Raw genomic sequence first — 17,595 nt, forward strand, 5'->3', positions numbered from 1 at the left:
TAAACTCGTCCAATGTTTGCGATCAAGAAATTTCCACATAGATTTTCTCAGCTTTGTTGTGACAGCAGATCCACTGCTTGTGTTTGTATCTATAAATATTCACTCCCTCTCGACCCATTCTAGGTGCAGCTCTCGACTTTGCTCCAAAGTTGAGTTTAAAATGAATGTTATCTTTTCACTTTTGCAACCGGAGTCCTCTTCAATCTTTGGAGGGGGGGGGGGAATCTATATTACTTTTTTTGAAACACATGTCATCAAATCCATTAACTAAGAGGAACTCGATCACCCTGGAACAAGTGTGCAGAGTGACCAATTTTAAAGACACATGATTTGGTCAAATGTGACGAATCGATATGACCTACTTTCATCATATGATGCAGTGGTCAGACTCCAGTGACCCCAATGATACTGCTTTTTTTTTTTTTTAAAAAAAGCATGCTTTTGGACACATTTTGAACTCATGCCTCAAACTTCCAGGAGAAAAAAAGTGCGTGTTTGGTGTAGTTCCAGGCCACTGGTGTCTCCTTGGGTATTGGCGCTGCTCGTACAGGTGCGTGTGTTCAGACAGGCCCTCGGCAGTGGCGGCTTTGCGACGACGTTTGGAAACGACAATGAGGAGTGACGAGACACCCGCTGCCTTGCCCGGCTGGCACGGAGCGGGGAGTTTTCCATATTAACTTCAAAGATTTAGAAATAACTCCTGACCTGGATTTGCATCAAGGCGCATCGCCGAGATCTAATTTCACTTTGAGACGTTGCTAAATAAGGACTCCGAGAGTCGAGTGTCCTTGTAACGTGGCTCCGGAAAGAGTAACCGCGATCGAGTGGAGTCTTCCCTGTGATCACAACAGTCACTGTTTAGGAACTCTCCTCTTGAGTTTGTCAAAACATCAACGACATTTAACCTGATCTCTGATCTCGGTCCAGATAAGACAAGATGTTGGACGGGATGGTGAAAACACATCCATGGACATTTAAATATTTAGTTTTCAAATCTTCTTTAGTCATGCGTTTGGTTTCATTTATGAATACACTGATTGATTAAGCCGGAAACAGCCTCTTCAGTGTGCTACAGCTTGCTTTGAACAACGTGGCTGCAGGTTTCGACAATTATAGAACATTCACAGATCAGCGTAAATGCAAATTTTACTACTTTCCTACTAATGAATTCATTTACATTCAATAAATCTATGTAATCTAGTCAATGAATCCTTGAATTTAAGTAATTGAGCCAAATAAATGATCGACAGATAACACATTGACCACTTTGGGACAAAGTCTAAGCTATTTTGAGAATTGACAATAGTCTAATCAGTTTATCTCGGAGTCAATCAGAACTGTTGCACAATAATATTACATCACTGAGATTTGACAGTTACACTGAAGAAAAAGTAGCAGATGTACAACAGATCCAGTTAGTGCCCGTCTGCTTAAGACTATAAAGTTACTTGACAAATCGTACATTGGACATGGAGCCTGACGAATCAGTCCAACCTTGAGTAACACCAGCTAAAACGACTGTTCCCGAAACATCGCCGGTGTTTACCGTGATCTTTTGATCAATTGTAATCGGTCTATGTTTGCAATAACTCCAGATATGAAATCCCCTGACAGCATGCCTGACATAAAACTTCCACAAAACACTTCAACCCAACAGCAGCTTTCCACCGCCATAAAGAGGTTCCTTTTGCGGTCAACATGAGCGTTATTGCTCAATATTGCTCACGAGCCGTGACATTAACCAAAACAGAAACCACCATGACTTTGCATCATCAAATAATCGAGTTCAGCTTTTTCTTTTTCAGCAGTGGAGAAATTCCTTAATGGTGCTCATCACACACCTCTTTAAAAACCAAACAAAGTGGACGTTGAAGTGACCTCGGATATAACCAGTTCATCATTGAGTCGATGTGAGGAGTTGCACCATGTGGAAATAAATTTCTTAATGACGTCGTAACTTGTCTCATTCACAACTTAAAGGTTCTACGATTCACAGGCGGCGTCAATCAGTTCATCTTTGAGCCCTCGTGAACTTTTTTTTTGCCGCATTTCGCTCATCAGAACGACAAAACTGGTGATTCTCGCCGAATCTGACCAGTTGGTTTTTGAGTCTTTACAAGCAGTTCGTGAGTAAATTTTCACTAAAAGTTCAGACTTTCCCAGTTCTGTGGTCCAATCAGTGCAGAGAAAAGACAAAACGGATGAGTTTGTTAAACAGTCATTAACACCAGCTTCAAAGTGCAGATTCAGTCTAACTCATGAGGGCATTAAAGACGTCGAACTGGTGTGGCGATAAGCTTCACCTATGTCCTACACAGCGTAATGTATACATCCCCCTTGTAGCGGTGCCCTCCAGCAGGATCCGCCTCCAAGACATGTGACCCAAAATTAGCCAACAGTTCTGAGAACTATCATGGAGTTGCTACACATTGTGATACTCCCACTATTTGTACAGTGTTATATCACTGTTTGCTCAAAGAGCTGCCTCAAATTTGCACAGCCGACTCTCTTTCCCCTGCCGAGGCAATGACCTAAAGACAAGTCTGCTTCCAGTTCGGCGAAATGAGATTAAGACATTATTATTACTATGCTCTGTTTAATGTGGTGATGTTTTACCTGAAATGTGAAATGTTTGTCTTGAATCGTGGCTGAACGGAACGACGAGGACCCCCCCCCACACACACCCCCCCCCCCACCCCCCTCCCGAGGTCAAGCAGCAGTGAAAATGGCTGAAAAGCTCCGGTTGAGCAAAGGTTACTGTGTTGCCTAAGAAGAACCTGTTTGCATTAGTCACGCCATGCAGCCTCGGTGAAACACGCCGGGCCGCCATTAATCATGTTTTTCAAGGAAACTTTTTCCCGAGAGTCTGTGCTATATTTGAATTGGCTCCGGCTCTCGGCACAGAGTCCCTGGCGCTGCGCGAACATGCATCTAAATCATCTGCCACGGCCCTGTCACTGCGCTCCACACTACTTTCCACTCCCCCGTTGGACATATGTAATTGAAATATGGGTAATTTCATGCTCCGTGCGATCATTCTGTTCGCTGGGTGACCTTCCTCATGCGCGCGCGGCGAGATGATGATGATGGCCGCGTAAAGAAAACATACTTTAACTTTAGATTTCACTCTGGAGCCTGTGGATATTAGTCAAAAAAGCTATTTCACTCGGATCTTTTTTGATTATTTTCTCATTTTAGAGTGCAGTGGAAACTCGTGTAAGTGTTAGTTTTATCTTGATGATGATGTTGGGGATAAATAATTAACCCAATTATTTAATGAAGCTCATTACATTTGTCTTTAATCTGGTTCTGAAACTATATAAAACGATTCCTTGACAGACTGTGGTAACATTACAAACATAACTGTTGAACCTACGTTTTAGTTTTTATTTTCTAATCTTATTTTGTAGTCTCACATGTTCATACCAGCCCCACTGAACCAACCAAATCAAGGGTCTATGACCTCCTAATGATGGAAGTCTGTTTCTTTAAGAGAGCTGGTTCTCATGATTCGGCTCACGAAAAGTTCCTAAATGAGTTCCCAAATTTTTTCATTGCCATAAATTCATGTTGTGACTTTATGTATATAGAATCTAGTGCTTCAAATAAAAAAATTCTAAATTTACAAAAGAAAACAACAAACCCAAATGCTGTATTATCTGGACTATAAGTCTCCTTTTTTTAGCTGTTTAATCTGATCATGTGACTTATTTTTAGAAGTGACTTATTCACCGGTAAATAACTTCCAGGATCACCAGATGTTGCTACATAACATCATAATACGACTATCGTACAAACAACGTTCATTATTTTCATTACACGGAAAATGATAAACAAGAAATCTAAATAGAGTTTAAAATAAAAACTATCAAACATGCAGCGGAAAACTTAAATGGAGCAACAGAAAGAGAGTTCATAGCGAGAAATTTGTGATGGGCTGGAGAATAGTGACTATTTTTGTCAAATTGAGACGACTACCATATTTTCTGGACGAGAAGTCACACCTGGATGTAAGTTAAAAAAAAAAGGTGCGCTCCACTGTGTATAATTCAGGAATAGCAGTTACAGTTGTTGGAAGATTGCAGCTTATTTTTACGTTCTCTCATTTTCTACGCTCACCTCACCGGCTGGAATGGATGTTTAACTCCTAAAGTATCTCACCGTGTAGATTATATAAAACATGTTTAATTCGACATGGACAAACTCATGCACACTATTTCTGTTTTGTCATCTTAGAAATAAAAATTCATGCGTGGCCTTCAATTCTAAGAGAGCTTCTTTTTATTCACCAGCCCATAACATAGTATTTTATATATTTTTTTTATGTCTTTATGTCTCCCATAAACCTGTATACCATTCATCTATCTTTTATACAACTTCAATACAATCCAGGGTCACATTGGAAAGGTCACCCGGACAAACATAAAGAGATCATACAATCACCACCTACGGATAGTTTAAAGTCCACAGTGAAGCTCAAACGCTTGTTTTAGGCATCACTGCAAAGGGAGAACATGCAAACTCAGTAAGGTCAAGCTTGTGGTTCATTCATTTCAAATGGTGCTTTTACATCCCTTCGTTTTGTTATTATTTTTGTTATTATTTGTTGCCTTCACTATAACAACCAAAAATATCCTTGATTTCATATTTGCAACTAAAATGTAAATTTTTGTGTTAATTGCATAATACATACAGGTTTGTAAGGATTTGATGGTCAAATGAAATTGTTTGATGGGAGGGGGCAGAAATGACTATTTTAATGGTAAAACCTGAACGAGGGGGTGAAGGAGCCCCCGTTACTCCATACCTATGGTACGGATAACATCCAGCAATTGCCGTCATAAATATTGTGTTTTCACCTACATTGCTTTGTCTTGGGAGGAGATTATCTGTTGTTAGTTAATAATATAGGCACATACATTATGTGCTGTATGGAGAGCCATCCCATAATAATGAATCATTTTGATCCTCACCTGATGTTTGTGGGCTGGTGTCATCAGAGAAAGCGTGTAATGTGTCAGCCCCCCTCTCGATACGTCCGCACATATGACCACGCTCGGGGGGGGTTATGACCTATCAGCATGGTGAGTGATCTCCTCTAATGGATCTCTGTTTCATAGATTAACAACAGAGCTCATTTAGTTAATCACCGAGGATTTGATCAAATTTATAGATTTGACGCTATTGTCCGTTTCAGGAAAGCCTCCATGCCAGCTGTCTGACCTCCGATTAAACGCCAAGACAACAAAGGCCGCCGGGTACATTAAAATGAATCATTTCAAAGGAGGTTTTGCTCTTGCGCTCGTTTTCAATCTCTTTTGTTCCGCGCGCCGCCGCCTTTCCTCCGACCTGGCCCAAATGAAGGCGTCTTGTAATCCTTGCGCGGTCATCTCTCCTTCGCTTTACATTGAGAGCATTAAAGGCAAAAACACATTTCATTAGGTCGCTGCAGATCTGCGTCAAGTTGGACCTGAGCCTAAGAGGATTGGAGCCATGTTTAGCATGTTGAACCTCACATATGACGGGTCCAAGCTGCTTCATTCCAGTCCTGCATACTGCAGAGATCACAACCCCAACTTCTTACCCTCGTCAAGTTGCCATCTGGGCTTATGAGAGCATTTGGGTTTGAAAGCTCCTTATAACAAATTCTAACAAATTGCATGAATGTATAGAATCGGTAGAATGCGGACATGTATGTGCAGCAAATTGAAATGGTCCTAATCCTGATTTGAAAGCGTGTTTGCCAAAAGACACGATGTACTTTTCTGGATTGCATATATTGGCACCGAATGAAAACAAAAACAAATAAATAAATAAATGTGCTCGCATTGCACTTACATGCTTCACGGAACAGTTTGAGTTCGTCCTGGATAAAAACATCCGTTTCATCCATTTATGTTAATTAAGTCCAACACCAAGTCGGGAAGAAGAGTGAGTAATTTATGGCAAAATCACATAGACCTCAACTTCAAAGGCATAAAATGTTCCATTTGTTGATATGTTATTGGTCAAGCCAAATATTTTCACTGCATGAACATTAATCAGCCAAAACACTGTGACTACTGACAGTCAGTCAATATATTTGGCATAAATTTAACTTTTTCATCCTGAAAAGGTGAATTATTAGAAGTGGGAAAAGAATGAGCAACTGGAATGGCTTCAGTGTCTTTGAGGCCTGAAACATGAAACATCTCTGCTGCTCTTCTGCGGTGGTCAGGATCTGTGAACCGGGACCAAATCCCAGCGATGCATGTGTAGAAAGTATGTAGTGTGGTTCAAAGTGACAGAAGTCAATGCGCCTTCTGACGGGGAAAGTGTCAGGTTACACAGTGAATCACACTTTGATGGCAGATGGGGCTCGTATAGCTGCAGACCCTGAGGAGGGCGTCCGCTGCAGGAACCATCAGAACTGGATCAATTTAAACCGTCGGGCTGGTCGTATGAAATACGACGTTCCTTTGACGTTGCGTGAACGGCCGGCGTATGACAGTGACTCAACAGGCAAGCCCGAGGAAGCGGCGTGATCCTTTTGGTAATATCTTTCTGAGAAATGTTGAGTCCTGCCGTCAAAGTGGATTATATGTTTGACACGTACCACATATCTAAGCATTGTTGAAGATTATATAAGGCTTTTAACACTCCTCCCTGCTGACAGTGGCCTTCCCTATAAGGATGATGCACCCTGCTGAGCCAGAAATGGCTCAGGAATAGTTTTAAGAACACAACAGGCAGTTTGATGTGTTGACCTATAAATACCTATGTTTATACAGGGAGAACATGCAAACTCCACACAGAGAGGTCAGATAACCGCCATGACACCACGTATCCCGGACTTATATAACAAATGTCACATACTGTATATAACAAATGTCCAGCAAAATAGATTCCATGTTCCCATCTCTGCAGCACTTTGCATAGAGAGCGGTAGTGGGAATTGAACCCGCAAACCTCCAAACAGAAGCTTGCTTCTATAACCTCGTGGAGCGTAACACCGTGATTCATGAAGACCCTACCTCACAACTACCTAAACATAAAGAATCTGTCTCTGACTACTTGATCCATCACACCTCCAGACGTCTCTTGGGCGAGATGTCTCAGGCGGTGGGCTGTGTTGACGGCAAAACTGAAGATTTAACATTAGGTGGGTGGTCATAATGTTATGGCTGGTCGGTATATCTTTCCATAGAAATTTGAGTCCGCGGAGGCTGCGGTTGATCCGCTCGACTCCATCATTTCCAGTACTCCACTTATGTTCCGTATACACACCAAATAAAACTTGGTTTGTTTGGAAGCAGTTTATTTATTCAGAAAAAATAAATAAATCACATTTAGATCAATTCGCAAAAGTTTCAATCACAGCCCAAGTGGACGACACACCGCCCGGAGAAGCAAACACCCGACCGATGAGTTTCCAGCCGATTCTGCGCTGCACGTTTACATTAATGAGAATAATTCTGACCAGAGCACCATAAACCGATAAAAGAGGGAACAGAGTTTGTGTTTGTGGCAGGTTCGAGTTGAAGCGATGACAATGAAGACGCCGGTGTTTATTTATATTTATTTGAGTGGAATTACGATGTTTGTTTACCGAGACTCACCAAATGATTCGGAGGCCAGAGCCAAACCAAACAGCCGATTGACCACATGATGGCAACAAGTCATAATCAAACTGTTCCAGTTTGTGACGCTTAACTGCAGCGACATTGTGTTGTTATGTGTTATACGTTCATACATGTCACTCATAACTGATTTTTAAGCCAATTAGGAGGCGATGGCGAGATCTATGAGATGGATGGAATAGAAGACGTATAGAATTCACTACATGTACTTCGAAGTTAAAAGCAGTTTTATTCTCTACTGCGTGTGATTGAGAGGGAGATTTATGGTCACGCTGTTGTTGGTGTAATAATGTGTTTGTTGATGATTTTAAATGTTTTTGCTGTTGATTTTAATGTTCTTATTGATTTTTAAGCTGTTTTCCATCATGTAAAGCACATTGGGTTGCCTTTGTGTATGAAATGCGCTGTACGTTTGCCTCGCCTCGCCTCGCCTCGCCTCGCCTTGCTTTGCCTTGCCTTGCCTTGCCTTGCCTTGCCTTGCCTCGCCTCGCCTCGCCTCGCCTCGCCTCGCCTCGCCTCGCCTTGCCTTGCCTCGCCTCGCCTTGCCTACTGAAAAGATACTATGTAGGGTTTCTTGTTCTGTAGCTCACGACCAATGTGACTATCCCACTGAAGTCAGTTTGTGTTGTGACGCTGGACTGAACCAGGTCAATCCTCTGCTTTGCCATTCTCCGCTCGTATGTGCCGATTATTAGTTTCACCTTCCGCCATTTCTTTTAGTTTTTGTTTCTATACATTCTGATAAATGTTTCGAATCAGCTCGGTAAATCTCGTCGCGGTTAGCTGCGCTACCTGCTCGTGTTCTCCCTGATGATGGTTTTAACTCGGCGGCTTGGTGACATAACCTCGCCGGCTCAGGACAGGAGTGCACAGGCTCGGTGATGGGGATTACGGCTCATTCTTCAGCGCGCTGGGTTTATTTTAGGGCCCGCCTGGATAAAACGGGATTAGCATCACAATGAATCCATGGGCATTTAAACCCGGAGGTCAGCTCCTCCATGGCCTTTGACATTTGAAATGTTTGCAAATCCCCATCTGTGTTGTGATAGCTAAACATAGATCTGATCAGCTGTCGTGACAGCGAGGTGCCCACTTCTGATAAGTGCTCGGCTTTTTTCGTCGCTCGATGTCGTGCGGTGACAGGTTTTATTTATCGCTGCATTTTCTCCATCGCAAAGCTTCGCTGTGCACCGGCTCCTGGACCGTGAGCTATTATTTATCTGATATGGGGGCGTGCTGGTGTTCAACTTGAGTCTGCTCGGCCCGGGGGCTCTGCTCGGCCCGGGGGCTCTGCTCGGCCCGGGGGCTCTGCTCGGCCCGGGGGCTCTGCTCGGCCCGGGGGCTCTGCGCACCGCCCGGGGTCTTTCTCCTTTGGGGGGGGGTCTTCAACTGTTTTTCTGAGTTAATGAGATTTTGCTTTTCTTTGTAGGAAACAGGCATACCCCGACTCTCAAGTTGAATCCACTTTTATTTCCATTTAAGTTTGAGACATTGGGAAATACTCTTGTGTTTAAGTAGTATTTGGTATTGTTGTGTGAGGTGCAGGCCCCTCTGCGGCTGTTTGGACGTAAACGCTGCTCGGATCTGTTTCTCCAGGAACAACTGGGCAGATGTGGCCTGATTCACTGATAAAGGATGATCACCGGGTTCCTCAAGACGTTTCTATCACAGTCCAGGCCCAAATGTTTTGTAGTTATCGAAGCTGGAAGTCCACTTCTGTGAACGTCATTCCAGCTTTACCAAACTCCTAAAACAAAACGTCCTCGACACACAAACAAAGCTTCCCGTTATGCGCTGAGATTTGGTGATTTGGTGGACAAACGGTGTATTTTGGTTAAAAAGATGTGTTTCTCATGTGACAAAAATGGATTGAATCCAACAACTGTACAATAACACAGACCAATGAGCACTACAGGTATTGAGGTATTATATTTTCATTTCAATTCCACAGGATGAATCTCATTGGTGCTTTGGTAACCATTTGGCTTTTCTTTTTTTTTTTTTTACATCATTAGCATGTGAAATTTTCATTTATACAGCAAATACTCCAACATCTAATGTACCAGCAGTATTTGCACATAATTACATGTCAACATTTATATTTCCCATAGGATGTGTCATAATAACTTCATTAAAAATCTGACTTAGTTTTCCCCATGTGGCTTCAACTTAATTCCTGTCAGCAGCTGTTGGATTAATAAAAAAGAGCTTCTGTGAAAAATGAATTGTTTTCCAGATGATAGATATATTCACATTTGTGAGATATGTATATATATATATATATATATATATATATATATATATGAAGAGGAATTCTTTTTGTGAACCTCAAACTTTTTCTCCAGCAACAAGTCAAAACCTGTTAAAACATGTCACCCCCTATTATTGTGTTTCTGAACCTCTCCTCTTTAATATCTCTGCAGAAGGAGGAGAAACTGAAGAGATTTGTTAGAAATGCTATATAGATAAAGGACTAAAAACAAGTAAATAACTTTTAAAACAAGTCAAATTAACTGTCGTGTCAAAGAATGTGATTTTAAATCTTGCTAAATATCTTGAGTTGAGTTTACATTCCGAAGTATGTTGGAAGGTCTGAACTAAATAACACAGTTCGGGAGGTAATTGGCCTTTTGGATCACAGGATTTATCTTTAGAGTTTCATGTCTTTATCTATAACCTGTTTTCCCTTTTTCTTTTCTTGCTGCTGTTGGGTTGATATTTGTGGTTCTTGTTATTAGATGAAGCGCTCATACTCACCAACTCTTCATGGTTCGTTAAACATAATGTCTGGTGATCTTAGAACTCATGGTATATAATGAAGGCTGAACAATCTTTTGACAAATGAGCAAAGAAGTTTATCCCGAGAGTCTCGTGTACAGCTCTGAACACAAGAGATTGAGTAAAAAAAAAAAAAGAAAATGTGTTTGAAGATTTGTTAATACCTCACTGCAAAGTCGAGTCTGAGCTCTTTGTTTCCTTGCAGCACACTTTCTGTTGCTCTTGCTGTTTTTTTGTACTTTGGCCTGACAGGGTTGCCATAAAATGAATGAATGAAGCCGTAATGGAAACATAATTTATGGCGTGGCCCGCTCCGGGGCGGCAGCACTTCGCCTTCGATCGCACACTTTTTACTAATCACAGCTGATGTCATCGCAGCCGCCTGAACTCTGCCTTGTTAATTATTAAGAGACCCACATTGCACATTTATTAGCAATTAGGTAATCGCCCAGAGCATTATCTGTAAGTGTAGTCTGGAGACAGTGTTATAGATTTACATTCCACTCGGTCTGGAGTTTAACGAAATTCCGTGAACGTCAAAAAGAATAGACTGGTCGAGACATTAGAAGAAATTGGACTGATGTGCTTCTGAAGAACCCTTTTCTCAGAAGCAGGAAATAAGCAATGAAAAAAAATCTGTTTTAGTTTTTTGTAATAATCATTTGTACATTTCAGGGTTTTCCCAGAGAAAACAGGACATTTAAGGCCTATAAAGGATTTTTTTGTTGTTGTTGTTGTTAGTATTTCAACAAATGAACACTTTTAACTTTCCACAATCTTCATTATCAAGAGTATCCATTAAAATACACACATTCATGAATTTCTTAACAGAAATAAAATGAGTTAGTATTCAGTTCTGGACCCCTCTTCCTACATATATTCTACTGATATGTATACTTATAATCACAAAGGTCCTCTGAGTTATTGACATATTTGTAAGGGACAGAGTTCTAAATGATTTTTTTAAATTTTTTTTTAGTTTTGACAGAATAATCTGATACTGTAGCTGATAAACAAATTGAGCTGTCAGGATTGGTCATTTTCGAAAATACTGCATACAAACAGTAATAACTATAATGTATGTATATATGTATGTAGTTTGAGAACAACACATCTTATTATTTCATGTAAATCTATTGCAATGTTCAGTGATGTTTTCCAACGTGCTTTTGCTTAAAGTTAATGGTTGATCCAGGATGAAAATTAGGAAAACTGCTTGGATTTGTTGAGTTTAACTTCTTTATGGATGATTTGTAAAATATTAAATAATAGGCTTCTGTAAACAGTAAGTTTTCAAGATTACTGTATAAATAAAGGTCTAAAACTTCATTTTTTTCTCTTTTTCATTATCCTGTTGACTATGTTGGCATTATTTCTTAAATGATGTTCTGTTAAATGTAAAGCTGTAAATGATCTCTTTAATGTTTTATTCATAAAATATTTCCTCATCAGTCTTATATGGGATGATTTTTGTTTTTTTTTATAGTCATGTTAAAAAGGATTGGTGCTGTTTCACGTCACATCACAAGTGACAGAAACAAATGCTGGTGACATTTTACTGTTTAAGCTGTTTTTAGTATTTATAAAAAAACAACAACAACATAGATCTTCATCTTAATCAAAGAGTTTAGAAATGGCCCCCAAAACCTGAATGGGCACGCAAAGTTTTTAAAAAGATCACAAAATCATATGAATTATCTTACAAAGGCGTGCAATATAACCACAAAAAGTGACAAAATCACCTAAATAAACAACTTTAATCAGACATGAATCAGCATGACTTAATATAAACAGACAGAAAAATGTGCAACAAGTTAAAACGATCACAAAGATAATCAGACAGACTTGAACTACACAAGAAAAAAGGCAGATGTTATCAAATGTGATCAAGTTGGCGGTATGATGTGTTTTCAAACATGTCGCCTTTATTATTATCTATTATTATAGAAAAGTTTCAATATCGGGGGGGAAAGAAAGAAATTTCTAGAACTACCTTACAAAGGGTTAAACTGATCGCAATCGTCAATAAATCTTATTTTCAGCGTCGCAGTCATGAAGCCCGAAGCTGCAGTGCGACGTTCCTGCTCTCCAGGAACACTTTAAGCCGTCAGTCTTTACTCTGGAGCGCAGCCAACGCCATCGCCGAGAACGTCAATCAAGTCTGGAACACGAACCCTTCACCGAGACGTGTTTTCACCAGAAAATATGTGAAGAAAAATACCCCCGCTAACGTGCGCTGTACCTTCAGTCTGAGCCAACGTGTCTGGTCACATGTCTGTCAAATACGACACGTTAGCAGTTCTGCCAGACGGAGTGCAACACGCCGGTGAACCTGCGTTGCAATTCCAAGACGAGACGCGGATTTATAAAGAGCATAAATGAGTGTTTACGAGGAAAATCAGGCGATGGCGTCGGAAAGTGCGTTTATTGTCTCCGTCAGCATCTCAGATTATTGACCCTCAAGTTGGACGTTGGATGTTAAATGTCTTTTCTGTTTTTCGTGTCTTTTGATTCCGGCTGACGAGTTCAATTTCCTCCGGGTTTCAATTTCATTACGTATCGCTCATCGTGAACGAACGCTAATGAAACACACGGAGAAGCTCTCTTCTGCCCCCGAGAGCTTCGGTGACCTACACTCTTCCAGGTTTATGACAAATGTGCCGTGGCCCTGCAGTCACCTCTAATGTCGGTCTAAATGATAGTGATCCAGATAGACTTAATGCCTCCCGCTCTGCCAGACACCACGTATCGCTCCGGCCAGAGTCGCTTATTCAGTATAATGCCCTCGATTATTGATTAACTATCTGGAGTATTTACAGCGTTGCTCCCTTGCAGTGCGAAAGCTCTCAGCGTCATGTGACCGGCCCACAAACGGCGTCCCATTTCATCTGAAACGTGCAGTAAGTGTGCGAGGCGCCGCTTGTTTACAGCCCGGCTAATTGGGCCGTTTATCACGGGGCTCAGATAGCCATACGCCGGAACACGTGTTCACGCTCAGGTCAGAAGTGGCAATTATTTGAACTGGTATAATAATAATAATAATACCTTCAGTTACACAGCAGCTTCCAACAAAGCGGGTTGACATGAACCACAGCATCAGGCTGTGTGATCAGCCGAAGTAACCGGGTTTAATGAAACAAATTACTGAGAGGAGTTAGAAAGTATATAATTACCGTAGAGAGAGAAGGAAAATAACTCAATTGAACACTTCTTTTGACCGAGAAGATGTCGGCCTCTCTGTCACCACTATGACCAACATCAGCATACAACAGTTGAGGCGTATTACAGGGAAGCGGCCATCTTTGTTTTGTCTGGTTCTGCAGGTTTCTTCCTGTTAAAGGAGAGTTTTTCCTTTAACAACTTCATCTTGCTCGTGTGGAGAAAAAAAACAAAACGCCTTGAAGTTATTGGAGCTTCATAAATGAAAACTGAATTGGCTACGGACAGTTCACAAGATTTCTTCTAATATCTGCCAGCCGCTCTCTACAAAGCAGCAGCAGTTTCCTTCCCAGCGTACTTTTAGATTTTCTGGTTGAGTCGTTTCAGATGTGTGTTCGTCTGTGGGCCAAAAAAATTAATAAAAAATAAGAGCCTGCATACTGTGACTCTTTAATGTCAAAACAAAATAGAAGTCATAATTCATGAGTGAGATTTCCATTATGGTTTCCTGCTCATCCACACTTCATCACTTCACTGTGACTCACAGTTCAAACTCAAGCACCAGCACTCATGTAACGGCGCAGATGCCTCCTCCACTTTGAACCTGCTACATCAGCTGGGTGTCTCCTATAAGGATTTCATTCCCCAACAACTCCACCCTGTGTTCACACCTCAACGATCCAAGATTATATATGTATATAAATACATAAATTCCAATCTGACTCCAACAAGCAAAGTAATCCTACCAAAGAGCAGCACCTCTTTATCTTCACCAGAACGTGAAGAATAACTTATGTTTTTCATCGTTATATTTTGATTAAAGTGAGTATTTCTATATGGATGTAATTGATTTTAAATGACTTTTTCAAGATGTACCCTGACAGGGAGCTTCGCGAATCAAAGGTGATTCTCTGCTTTTTTTTCCCCAAACATTCCAACTTTTTCATGGTTTAGTTATTCCTGCAAGACGAGGCAAGTTTGATCAGTTTTAGGTGATTCATATCACTCAAACATTTCATTTTCTAGACAGTATGTACGTCAGTGTGAGGGAGTTCTTTTTAAACTGGGACCTCCAATCTTCTGGGGGAAAGCATAACAAGAAGCTTTCTAGAATCTGGCATGTGATCAAATAAAGAAATAGACTTATGCATGCTTACACAGGCAAACTGAGAAAAGTAAAGCAAGATGAAATCAAAGATTTCTGTTGTTTCTGCCACTGTTTGATCAGAATGTATGTGTTAAAGTCCCAGCCCTATAGAGAACTTCCTATAAGATGCTCCCCTGCCTCAGGGGCGACTATGTCTTTTTTCTCCCCGTCGTTCTTAAAAAAGTTTCCCGTCCACACGGCGTCGGTGCAGGAAATGTCTGCATCCATGCGACACCATGAAAATTGATTCAAAACGATGTAGTACATATGCCAGACCTATAGGTGGTGTTGTAAGTAAGAAATAATGTAATAATGTAAAGTCAAAAATACACAAATATACAGAGAAGAAGCCCGACATCTCGCCTGCAGCGGGCAGTCCACCATTGTTGTTGCCGTTGAGTGACGTCATCGAGCCGAAAGGCGCGCCAATTACATCGTTTCCAACAAATGTGCGTCTTGCCCATCCACACCTCGATATTTCCAATCCCCCACTCTGGAACCCGTTTTAAAAACGACTCCGTGTGGCTGATCGGACCGAAAACGACGCAGTTACACGAAACGGCGTCGTCGTGTGAACAGTGTCTATATCTCCAATTTCTTTTATCTTGCAGAAACCGACTGTCAAGGTTTGATTTTCCTCCACTGCCGCGGCTCAAAAGCTCAAAGTTCACATTTTATGTGTAAATATAAACGTAATGTCACACAGGAGGAGACCCAACGCTTCGGGGACGATGAACTCTCCTGGGTTTGGGCGAATTTAAAAGATCTGAACAGATCAGAACTTTACCTGTTCCTTGAAGAAACACTATATATATATATATATCTATTTTAGAGTGAAAAATATAAATCTTTTTAAAACTGTGTTCATTTATCACTACTTAAAAGCTCATTCCATGCCACAGTAACTGCTTCAAATTTCAATCAAACTTAGCAGAAAAAGCAATAATCTCTAACTTTTGACCTTTAGTTTATCAGTCTGGACTATTCGTCTATCTTGAATCTGAATGACATTATCATCACTCACATATTCAAACCAAAGGCTCTCGTTCTGGGAGTTGCACAGTCCGACTTATCTCAGCTGGCTAAAACCCAGATCAGGGCCTTCTGTACGTCAGGCCAGATTTTTTTTTTTTTTTTTGTTTTAATTTTAGCCTCTTTCAGGCTCGCTGCTGATCAAAACGATCGAGATAACACTTTGCGGTACAGAGTATAAGATTTTCACACGGTCGTGATTGTATCTTATCTGAACCAACCTCCAACAATGGAGCTCTTTCTTTTTTCGGGGGAGGGGAGGGGAGGGGAGGGGGGGGGGTTGAGCGACATGAATTATAAACGCGACACAGAGATGTAAAGGGGAGATTACTTTGGTTATCGAAGGAGGAAAGAGTGCTTCGCGTGAAGAAATCTCACTAAAACTGTCATTTTTCAGACTGTGTGAAGCAGAGGGGGGGAGGGGGGGGGGTCGATTGATGGACTTCGCTCCCTAATTACTTCCCTGGGATCTCGTTCTTGGAGCTTCTCGTCGACGCTTCAGATATATCTGTTAATATTTGACAGAGTGCTGTGCAATGCTCGCAGCCTCTGCTCCCTCTATCAGGCTCTGCCCAGATAAGCCGTCTGAACCCGTTGCCTTATCATTAACCCTCATCCTTTATGGCTCTGTAAGTGCAGGCGCGACATTTCAGTCCATACAGCTGACCTAAAACTGCAAATATCTCCTCCTCTCAAAGAGAGACTCCAAAATGTACAGACTCAACTTCATCTTTACTCATTTTCTCACCAAATTCTGACCAAATCTTGAGATATTCAACCAAAAAAACCCCAGTGATGCTTCTCTGCTGAGATCAAATACGAGCTGATGTGCTAATTGTCACGCAAAATATGCTTTATAATAATATCTGCACCCTCTGGGTCTGTCCCCGCGTAAACCCCCGAGCCTTCAAAAAAAAAAAAATAAATCAATGTCATCAGATGGATCGTGCAGATTACAGATATTAATCACAGATGTGCAGGTGGAGTCCATTAGCATCAACCTCCCGCCAGATGTAACGCTACCGAGGCTTGTAATCGGCGGCGAGAATATGTCATGGCTGTAATACTTCACTTTTTAGTGGGAGAAAATGGGTGAGCAACATTGTTCTTCAGGAATTTCCCTGTGGGATTAACACAGTTATTCTATTCTATTCTATTCAATTCTATTTTAAGTCATCATCAAATCATTGTGTTTCAGTGGGCTCATCTATCTTGTGTCTGAAATCCTAATTTGCTCATTTTGGATCATAACTTTAGCTGACGTATCATTTATAAACGAAGTGTATTGGAGGCGAGTATAAATAATTCATTCAGATTTAGTCAAAATCGTGATACAATTCATACGATTTAAAGTTTTCCCCATACCTAATTACATTTCTTTGGCCGGTATGAAGCCCCAGTTTGCCTCACACGGACACTCCCACTCTCATGAACATACGAGGGAGAAAAATGAACTCAAGATAACAGCAAGAATAAAATTCATTGGATTTTATTGTCTCTCTGCTAACTCAGTCAGCTGCAGTTAAATCTCCATGGCTCCTCAGTTCCAGGCCCTTTACTATTAAACTCTTCTGGTTAATGATGTCCTTGGCTTTTTCTCCCCCTCCTTTTTTTATTTTTGCTTTTATGTTTGTACACAAAGATCATTTTACTTCTATTATATTGCTGCTCTTGTTCATTTACAATGCAGTTGAGAATGTGGCAAAACCGTGAACATTTATGTTTATTCAGGAACATAGCATTACATACTTTGACATATGATAAAGAAAAGTAATCACAGAAAACACAGAACAAATGTGGGATTGTTTGCCAAAATGTGGATTAAATCAGGGATTTATCAGGTTGTTTGTTTTTTTTAAT

Source organism: Lipophrys pholis (genome assembly GCF_963383615.2).
Source record: "Lipophrys pholis genome assembly, chromosome: 12".
NCBI lineage: Eukaryota > Metazoa > Chordata > Actinopteri > Blenniiformes > Blenniidae > Lipophrys > Lipophrys pholis.